This window comes from Microtus ochrogaster, chromosome 21, assembly GCF_000317375.1.
Source record: "Microtus ochrogaster isolate Prairie Vole_2 chromosome 21, MicOch1.0, whole genome shotgun sequence".
NCBI classification, from domain to species: domain Eukaryota; kingdom Metazoa; phylum Chordata; class Mammalia; order Rodentia; family Cricetidae; genus Microtus; species Microtus ochrogaster.
Genome location: NC_022022.1, coordinates 32,196,549 through 32,207,180, shown reverse-complemented (window position 1 = coordinate 32,207,180; position 10,632 = coordinate 32,196,549). Strand labels below are relative to the sequence as shown.

The 10,632-nt window shown below is 45.1% G+C and overlaps 1 pseudogene; it reads left to right on the top strand.

Annotated features, from left to right (window-relative positions):
* The first annotated feature begins 1,633 nt into the window (after window positions 1-1,633).
* Window positions 1,634-2,123, top strand: LOC102001367 (annotated as a pseudogene).
* The last annotated feature ends 8,509 nt before the right edge of the window (window positions 2,124-10,632 follow it).

Here is a 10,632-nt window from a genome sequence, read left to right as displayed (position 1 = left end):
CCTCCTCTGACTTAAAGTCATCCAGATTTGGCCTGAGGATTTATTGTCCAATGGAGACAGAATCCTCTTTACCTAGAAAGGGTGGTCACCCCAGGTCATGCTGGATAAAACTAAACAAGTACATTAAAGCCTAGGCTGGCAGCTGTCTTTGCCTATTAGATAGTCTTTCTGCCCTAAGCAGATGCTGTGGGCAGTCACCCAATAGGGCTGGAAACACACGGGCTTTGACTTTTAACACTGTGTACATGTGTGTGCATGTACATATAAATATATATCAATCACCAACACTTCCATGCCCTTTAGTTTCTAGGCTTGTCTGTCAAGTGTCTTTTCAGGGCTCTCTAGCTCAGTGCTTGGCACACAGTAAACAGTCTACTATTTTGTGGCATCCTTGGTTAAATAAGTAAATGATAAATAAACTTAACCTTTGCATAAAAGGTGACTATCCACAGAAAATATGCCAAAGAAAAGACTCAACCCATGTAAACTTTTTCTTTGTTTGCTTTTATTTTGTTTCTTTAAGACAGGTTCTCATGTAGCCCAAGCTGGTCTGGAACTCTTTTTGTACCCAAAGATGACCCTGAATTTCTGATCCTCCTGCCTCTACCTCCTGAGTGAAGGGATTACTGTGCCTGGTTTTATATGGTGCAAGGGATTGACCTCGGTTCCTCATAAATACCAGGCAAGCACTTTGCCAGCTGATCCCCATCCCGAGGCCTCAAAAGTATTTCATCTGAAAATTGGCCCGATAGGTGTTGTGTGGAAAAGAGCATTACCATGTGTGTTACGCCACGATGGGCGATCGATCCCTCGCTTGTTGGGTTATGTGCTATGGTGATTGTGGGGTGGAAAGGAGGGTTTTCTTCTGCCTTTAAATGAATTATCTTCACAGCAGAATAGTTCTGCCCAGGAGACGTGTAGTCAGTTCACCATCTGACACAGGAGAGCCTCTGATAGAAACGCAGGGAGAGCCAGAGGCTCACAGTCAAAGGGATGGCAACTGAGCATAGTCTCCTGAACTTTATGCTTCAGGGAGGCAGGGATCCAATCCCAAATATAGACCTCACAGTGACAGTGGGAATTTGTGTCTTGGTGCCTGGCAATGTTTGCTGTTTCCATTACAATAGTTATGGTCATTAACTTTGCAATTACCTTTATTTGAACACCAATAAGCACGAGGTGCCCAGTGTTTTGTTCGTAATTGCTATTACCTCTCTAGAACACAGCATGTTACAAAAATTGGAAAAGGCTTAATTGCTTATTGGGGCTCTTAGCTGGAGAAAGGTCTTCCTATCTCAAAAATCCATCAACCTGCCCTGCACAGGAATCCATGCCTATAGTCCTAGCCATGCAGAAGGCTGAGGCAGGAGGATCCCTTGAACCAGGGCCTCCAGGTCTGCCTTAGCAGTATAGTGAGACCTCATCTCTTTAATGTTCCTTCTGTCTGGATTCCAAAAGATCCTAGAGGATGAGAAAAAAAGCCAGAAGAAGGAGTCAGATCCCCAGGACTGGAGTTACAGGAAGTTGTAAGCCATCATGTGGGTGCTGAGAATCAAACCCAGGTGATGTGGGAGTGTCATATATCAATGTGTTGATTTCATTGGTTGAGTAATAAACTGCTTGGGCTCAGACGCAGCCATCACTTCCTTTTCCGAGTCGCCGTCAAGATGGCCGAAGTGGAGCAGAAGAAGAAGCGGACCTTCCGCAAGTTCACCTACGCGGCGTGGACCTGGACCAGCTTCTGGACATGTCCTATGAGCAGCTGATGCAGCTCTACAGCGCCAGGCAGAGGCGATGCCTCAACCGCGGCCTGCGGCGGAAGCAGCACTCGCTGCTCAAGCGCCTGAGAAAGGCCAAGAAGGAGGCGCAGCCCATGGAGAAGCCCGAGGTGGTGAAGACCCACCTGTGAGACATGATCATCCTGCCCGAGATGGTGGGGAGCACGGTGGGCGTGTACAACGGCAAGACCTTCAACCAGGTGGAGATCAAGCCGGAGATGATCGGCCACTACCTGGGCGAGTTCTCCGTCACCTACAAGCCTGTGAAGCACGGCCGGCCTGGCATCGGTGCCACCCACTCCTCACGCTTTATCCCCCTCAAGTAGCTGTGGCCAATAAAGACTCAGGTTCAGTCAAAAAAAAAAATAAAATAAAATGCTTGGGCTCATAGCTTAGAACATAGGTGGGTGGAGTAAACAAAACAGAATGCTGGGAGGAAGAGGAAGTGAGGTAAGACACCTCAGACAGAGACTCGACAGCTCTGCTGTCTGGAGCAGAGACGCCATGCTCCTGGCTCCTGGGCAGTCGCGGGAATAGCTCTGCTCTCTGAGGCACATGCGATGAAGCTCCGACCCAGGATGGACGTAGGCTAGAATCTCCCTGGTAAGCCACCTTGTGGGCTACAACAGATTATTAGAGATGGGCTAGTCCAGGTGCGAGAAGAAGAGGCTAGATAGAAATGGGCCAAGCAGTGATTAAAAGAATACAGTGTCCATGTAATTATTTCGGGGCATAGGCTAGCCAAGCGGTTGGGGTGCTGGGGACGCAGCCCTGCTGCTCCAATTACTACACCCAGGTCCTCTGAAAGAGCAACCAGTACTCTCAACTGCTGAGCCATCTCTCCAACCCCCAAAATCTATTTTTGAACTACTGAAATTAGCACATAAATGTACAAAATTTGTAGACTATAAGTCGAGTATATACTTAAAAATATCAATTATTAGGACTAAACAAGGTGGCCTAACAGAAAAGAATGCTTGCTACTCTTCTGGAAGATCTGAGCTCCCTTCTGAGCACCTCCCAAATGGCTGGTAGACACCCATGACATCCAAAGATCTGATGCCTTCTTCTGGCCTCCACACGTATGCCATACACACATACACAAAAATAAAACAAATTTTTAGATACCTAATTTTATGTTCATTCAGCTATGTGCATATGTGTCCGAGTATGTGCAGGTAGCTGCCGAGACCAGGGTCCTTTCTCAGGTGCCCATCATGTTTTGTTGAGAACATCTCTCATTGGCCTGGAGCTCACTAAATAGGTTGGCCAGTGAGCCCCAGGGATCTGCCCATTTCTGCATCCCCAGCATTGGGGTGACAAGTGCCTGCCACCATTCCTGTATTTCTTTTTTTTTTTAACCTAGGTTCTGAGGTCTTCACGCTGGCCTAGCAAGCACTTTAATGACTAAACTGTCGGCTCTATTTTTATGTTTACGGACTTGCAGAAAACATTTGGAAAATATTTTAAATAAAATGGTTCTGAGTCAATTTAATAAAAGTCTAGTAATATTTTTATGCTGAAAACCTTAATGGTGGCTAAAATAAAACTGAACAGATTTAAAGAGAATTGAGAGCTGTGGGATATTCACACATCAGCAAATATCAGTCACCAAGTTTTCAGCTTTTTCTAAATTGACTAAATTAGGATGATGGGACAGAGTCCTAAGCCAAACCCTAGGGCCGTTTTGTATAATTGGGTCCACGGTTTCACAGTTTGAACGACTTGGATGTATTCTATGACTTAAAGACGGCACTGTCATTCCTGCAGAGAAAAATGGATAGGGTGGATTAAAATGGATAGGGTGGATTAAAGTATTAGAAACTAGACCTGCACATTCACAATTGGTTGACTTTCTACAATCAACGAAAAATAATCTTTCGATACAGACAGCTAGATTTTCTGAATAAATGTGCCAAAAAATTAAACCTCATTCTCTACATCCTACCATTCTTGAAGAAGGGAGAGGCGGCAGACAGCTAGACTCTCCGTCATGTCTGAGCCTCAGCGGGTGTGTTCCTTCATCTGCTTCACACCACAGTGTTTCTCAAGAAGTGGGTTCACAACTTCAGCCAAGAAAAGAAATCAATTTTTATGGTCGAACCAAAATATCCTGGTTGTGTGACCAAGCAGCTTCAAGATGTTAAAGTAGACATCCGAGAGGTACAAACGGACCTCATTCATCGGAAGGCACGCACGTCTTTGCCACTTGCACGGTTAATATTGGGCTTGCACAAATGCTCATGGCTGCCCCTTGACAGGAATAGTTGTCACGTCTGACACTGATGAACACAGAATGATTTCTGAACATCCAGCCTGTTGTGTTGACTCATTAGAATAAATATTCTCTCCTCTTCCTTAACAAATAGTGCAGCAGTACAGGGCTTTCACTGATAAAAAAAAAAGCACAAATATAAGGAATTATAGATATGTTTTCTAATTTAGTAGTGTCTAGCATACTTATGGTGGGTAAAAGTTCTGTTGTACCCAATGACTTCTAAAGTCTAAAAACATTGATGCTGGGTACCAGGTATCTCATCTACAGATGAGATCTGCTCTGTGATCGCCTCTTACTCTCCAAATGCTGATATGATTTAGACAGAATTCATCCTCTGAGCTACACTTTAGACACAGTAAACAGTTTTTAAGCTGATGCTAGTGTGTTTTGTGGAGCAAGCATGCCGCTTCTAAAATAGAGATTGTAGGATAGTTCCAAGGTTAATCTTAAGAAGGAACTGATACTTTAGTTGTGCCCGTCACTGACTCTCCCCTTGGGGGAACCATGTCTGCTGTGTTTATAGTAGGTGTAAAAGAAGTTTGTTCATGTTAAATAATGTGTGTGTGTGGGGGGGTGGGTAAGGGCTGTCAACGCTAACATCTCAGGCTCTGTCTGGGGGTGAACCGTCTTGTGGAACCTGAGACTATAGCGGAGATATTTCCATGAGTTTGTAAGTTATGGGGATCTTTCTGTTCTGAAGATGAACTAAGGACCTCTTTACGGGGTGAAACAGAATAATAGGGAATCAAGATTGGGCTTCACTCTTTTCAAAGAAAAACATGGGGATCCTGAGTTTCATTACTGCAGAAAGAAATGGATAGAGATTTGAAACAGTGCTAGCTGGGGATTTGTGATTAAAGCCAAATAAACAATGATAAGACTCAGTCCTGATACTAATACCAAATACCAGGTGAGGAATCCACACTTCTCCTGAGAATAAAACAAATCTTAGTATCTGGTGTGGTCTTACTATGAAACCTCTCAAAACTCATGTGTTGAAGCCTTAGTCAGAACTGAAGCTTTGGGGAAGTGGTTGGATCATAATGATTTGATCCAAGGACGACCCATTGATGATCTCATAATTGGAGGGCCTTATTGAGAGGTGGTAGTCACAAACAATGAAACAAATAGGCAAAAAAAAAAAAAACTCCAGCATCTATCTGTAATTTAATAAATAAAAAGAAAGACAAAGACAGGAAAGACAAAGGCAAAAACAAAACAAAACAAAAAAAAACCAATAAACCCGACCAAGGCCTTGATTTGAGACTTTCAGCTCTTAGAACTATGAGATAATGAACTTGAGTTTTTCAAATACCTGTGGTGTCTTATTGTAGTCTCAGCAACCTAAGATATCCTGGGACCTGTGGTTACTGAGTCTCGTGTTCTTATATTCAGTCAATCAAGGTCAGAAAGCTACATCTGTACTGAATGTAGTTCATTTTCCCCTAAACAGTCTAGTATAATGACTATTTACATAGCATTTACAATATGCTAGTTATGGGGGTAATCCAGGGGTGATGTAAAGCACACAGGAGGGTGTGTAGTTTATATACACATCCTTTGTAGCCATTTTATATAAGGAACTTGGGCATCCACAAGTTTTGGTATTGAGAGTACTCAAAATCCATCCCCTACAGATCCTACAGGGCAACTGTACCTCCTAACAACGGGAACATCCCAATCCAATTAAGCAAACAACCTAGGATAGATGAGAGACAGAACATCAGTTAATGGGTTAATCCGATCTATATCTGCTTCTCATATATAAACAAGAGAATTCACACAAAATGTTTATTTTTAAGATTACCTTCTTTGGAACCAGGAAATATAATATGTGAATGTCTCAGAACTAGGTTTCTAAAGTGATTTCAAGTTACACTGTTTTGATACATTCAAGTCTTAAAATCATTCATTCGGAAGATTTTAATTTTTCATAAGTATCCAACTCTTAATTTCAACTAATGAGAAAGGAGACATTTCAGAAAGTTATGCATATCCTCCACAGCCTCCTAGGCAGCCCAACAGGAGAGACCCCTCTTAGAAATTAGTCTGCTGGGCAATCCTTTCCCCTTCCACGTCTGTCATCCTCAGCTCCACCTGCATCATAGCCCTTGTCTACAGTTGGAAACCTTGGGTGCTGAGTCCCAGCTCATTAGTGGCCACACAGGAAAGGGGCATCTTCATCAAAGAATCTGCTGATGAGGGCCGGGGAGGCTGCTGTCCTGAATCTGTCACATCTGCGGCAGATCAGTTTCAGGAAAAGCACTACTAATTGAGCAGCAGATCGCTGGTTTCCATTAAACGGTCAAGGCTGCGATTACAGCTTCGTACACTGCAAGGTCCTTTGGCTGAGCACAGGCTACCTGCAAATGCTTGCCCGATTCAGAGAGCCTAAGGTCGCCTGGTTCCTGCATTCTCGGAGGAGAGCTGAGCTTCTGCTTGTGGAGTATCGGTCACCAACCTGGCTTGTGTACATATTTCCTGAGAAAAGGCAAAATGCACTGCTAGAGAAAAATCAATAGAAAATAGACTCAGTTGCCTCTGCGACTGAAGCAAAGCAACCTGGCGGCGGAGGTGCCGTGAGCTGGCAAACACGCCTATCAAAACAGAGCTGGCCAATGGAGCCTCTCCCATGGACCGCGCACCAGACACCTGACAGAGAGAAGACAACATTGACATATCGAAATCAACAGAAGCTTGACATGTGAACAGCAGCACAGAACATCCGGTGAGAGGTCGAGCTCCTCGGGCGCCGGCATTTAAGTCCCCGCCCACTTGCCTAAGTCTGTACCTTGTGTTTAGACAGAACAGACGGCTTTCCATTCTGCAGCATCACGCTCCATATGATCCATGAGCTAGATTAGCTCCATCTCTGATTCGGACTGGAAAGACGGGGCATTCAAGGGGAGGTTGACCGGCCCATGAATGTCTGATAAAACTCACCAAGTTGAGCTGTCCAAGCTTCACTGAAGACAAAACATTCTTGAGCATCTCTATTATATGAAGACTGACCTGTAATCATGGTGCTGAAGAAAGCTACCAAAGCACAGCAAGAATGTTTGCCGAACCACCCCTCAACAGTAACCGAACCGGTGAGAGATGTGGAACATAAGGCTGGTTGTCTTTGAGATTCATGGACATTATTGAGGACAGAACAATGCCACAGTCTTTTAACTCTGAAAGCTACAATGTTATTGTTAGAGTTAAAGACCTTATCCTGAATCTCCTTTCTCTGTTTCTTTGAGCGAAACAAGATTAAAGGTGGTGGTGGGGATTAGAGCAGTTATTTGCTTAGTTGGCTGATCCCCATGACCAGGTTCTTTTCTTGACTTTGCTTGCCCCGTCGCATACATGAGCTACATGGAAAAGAGTGTTGCCATGTTAGGAACAGCGCTCTGATGTTGGCCATGTGCTATCTTAGCACTGGAGGGTCTCTTTCGATGCCTGCCATTTACTGTCGGCTAAGCAGAGTCTGGAATGGCAGCATTCAGCACTATTTCTCGACCGCTAACCAAATTTATCTTCTCCCAACTTTATTAGTTTATTAGTTTCATTTAGCACGGTAATAAGCTTATCTAGAACTCACCACTTTCTACACTCTATCCAGGTTGGGGAAAGGTTAACACTGTTGCAAACCGACACTACTGTGAGCAATTCAACACAAGCTGGAGGTTTCTGGGATGTAGCGTTCATGAATTTTAGTCCCTGTTGATTTAGTTCCCCTTTCCTTGCAACTGAATGACTGTCTGGTAATATAGCACAGGCAAGCCCACTCGTGGTTGAAGCGTGGCTGCTATCTCTCAGAGGAATGACAGGGCTTAAATGCTTACATATCATATCCTGAGTCTTTATTTCTAGACCAGTGGGTGGATGAATAGAAAGAATTGAGGAAATACACCTTCCTCTGTTTCAGGGACGGAAGAGGATTATGGGCTCATATTATTGCCATCAGGTGTGAGGTGAAGTGTGGGTGTCTGACGTGAGAAAGTTTGGGTCCTGAGGAATCCGCGGGAGCCCTTGTTCTGTGAAGGGGTCCCAGAGGGCCATTTAAGAGTTCCTCCCCTGATGTCGTCATGCTCATCTTAAATAACACCCTGATACTTAGGTAAATTCTGTCCTGAGAACATAGATCCTAGCTTCCTTCAGATGCCACATCTATTTCTATCCTGCTGCTGGAGGAGGAGGTGTTCAGGGTAAGATTGTTCTTGATAAGAATCACATTTTAGACAAGAGCCAAAACAGTCAGTAAAGGAGAATGGTAACCATCTCTGCAGTTTGAGGCAGAGAGGAGATGAAGCTAAATGAATTGACAGAGAGATACACAATTGCTTATTTGAGAGAGTTCTGTAGCCTAGGCTGACTTCAAACTTGCTGTGTAACCAGGGATAACCTTGAATTTCTGACTATCCTACCTCCGAATCCTGAACACTAGGGTTACAGGTACACTACCACCATGCTACAGTTATGCAGGGCTGGGGGTTGAACCCACAGTTTCCCACAGGCTGTCACTTCTCCAGCCCTACAATGGCAGCTTTCTGCTCCCTTTCTCGAGGTGTTCTTGCCCTTGAGTATCTCTTTGCATTCAAGGTATCATGGTAATCATTCACCTTTGCCCAGAAGAGCCGTCACCAGCATGGGTCCCGGGTAAATCTATCTAGACTCTCCTCTATAGGAAGCGACTCCAGCTGTGGGTAAATATAGCCAGACCTTCCTCTATAGGAAGCCACTCCAGCTGAAGAACAAAGAGACAAGAACGGGACCTCCGGCTGCTCTGAGGGGTGTTCTGGAACTCCAACAGCTGCTTCCGGAAGTGTTAGTCCCACCTTTGACAGCCTTTCTGCGGAAATGCTTATCAGCTCACTCACAACAGAAGATCTTTGCAATTGGGCAAGTTGATGTGAGGACTCGCGTGGTAGGAGCTGGTGAAGCTTCCTGAAAGAGCCCACCTCAACTGGCAGCTGAGTTCGTCGGAATGCAAGGAGAGCCGAGCGTGATGCTCTGTCACAGACATGGGGCCTGGTGCCTGGGGCTGGTCCTGCTCATTTATTCTAAATGATGTCATTTTAGGTGCTGGATTAAGGTTTCAAAATTAGTATTGATTAGCAGGGATGTGGTGGGTGTGGGAAGATGTGCTCCCCCCCCCCATACACACTGTCTTTGTGTTGGGAAACCGGGGCAAGGGTGCAGAATGGAAGAAACAAAGCTTCTCCTCCCTGGCGTCTGCTGTTTATAATCGCCTGGCTTAGGTGGGTGCGTTCGCTTTGTTTGCATTATCTTCTGCGTATCCTCATCTGTGTCTTAATCCTGCCCTAAAAGGCCACAAGTCCCATTAGATTAGATCTACCCGAGTGACTTCATTTAATTTAATTAACTCCTTAAAGATCTGAAGATAAGACTTCAGGGCATCCATTTTGAGGTTATGACATTTCTGAATAAATGTACTTTCGGTACTGGCTCAGACATGAGAGACAATACTGAGGGTCTGAGAGATAGCTGAGTAGATAAGAGCACTTGCTGCACCAGGTTGACGACCAGAGTTCATTCCCTGGAAGGAAAGGATCGATATCTGACAGTTGTTCTTTGACCGGCTTGCCCGCACTGTGTCAAGCGGTACTCCCACACTCGAGAGCGTGCGAGCATGCACACACTCACACGCACGTACACATGCATGCACAGACACTATTAAAAATAAATATACATCAAGAAACAATAGAAAGATGGAGTGAAATGAAAGCTGTGTTTTATGAGGTCGACTCAGTTTCAGGACCAGCTTGGTTTAGAGGGCTTTGCTCTGTCCATCACTTGAGGGGAGGGACAAAAATAAAAACCAACTCTTCTGAAAGGGATGCAGGTTAAAGAGCAGCTGTGTGGTGGAGAGAGTGGAGTTGTCTCTGTCTATCACCTGCCTACCGGGGCTCAGCCAAGGCATCTTGCCAAGGCCAGTGACTCAGCAGAGCTTGCAGCCAGCCGCTACTGAATGACGCCCTCCAAGCAGCTACTCCAGATTGTCTATACCGAGAAGTGGAGTAACCAAGTAGCTATTATGACTTAGGTCCTGCTGTTCCCTCTGGAAATGCATGTCCACTGCAGCGTGTCTTCTCTGCACACTTCTGCGTTGCCTCAGTGTTATAAAGTGATGCAGCAAGGGGCTGCTGCCTCAGGTCTTCCACCCTCATCATAAAAGCCTATTTGCTTCTCTGACTGACACGGAGGGGAGCCAGATGGCTCCCAATCCTGACAAAGGCAGCTCAGAGCAGGTAGACAGGGATGTGTTGCTTAGCAGTGTGTTTAAGTCAAAGCACAAGGCTTCTCTTTGAGTCTTCTCTGTACCCAGAAACGAAGCCAGCCTGTGTGGTATAGCCCTAAATCAGCAAAAGTGATAAATCCCAAGCTCACTCCTGCTACAGAGAGAGCTCAGCTCAGCACCCTTGACATCCTTGAGGAGTTACCTGAAGCAGCTAATCTCCCTTGCTGTGGAAGAGCTTGGGGTTGCCATTAGATGGAGCTCAACGAAAGAATGAACAGAAGATGCAGGATTTTTGTGCATTCGAAAGCGGGTTTCCTAGAAAACCTAAA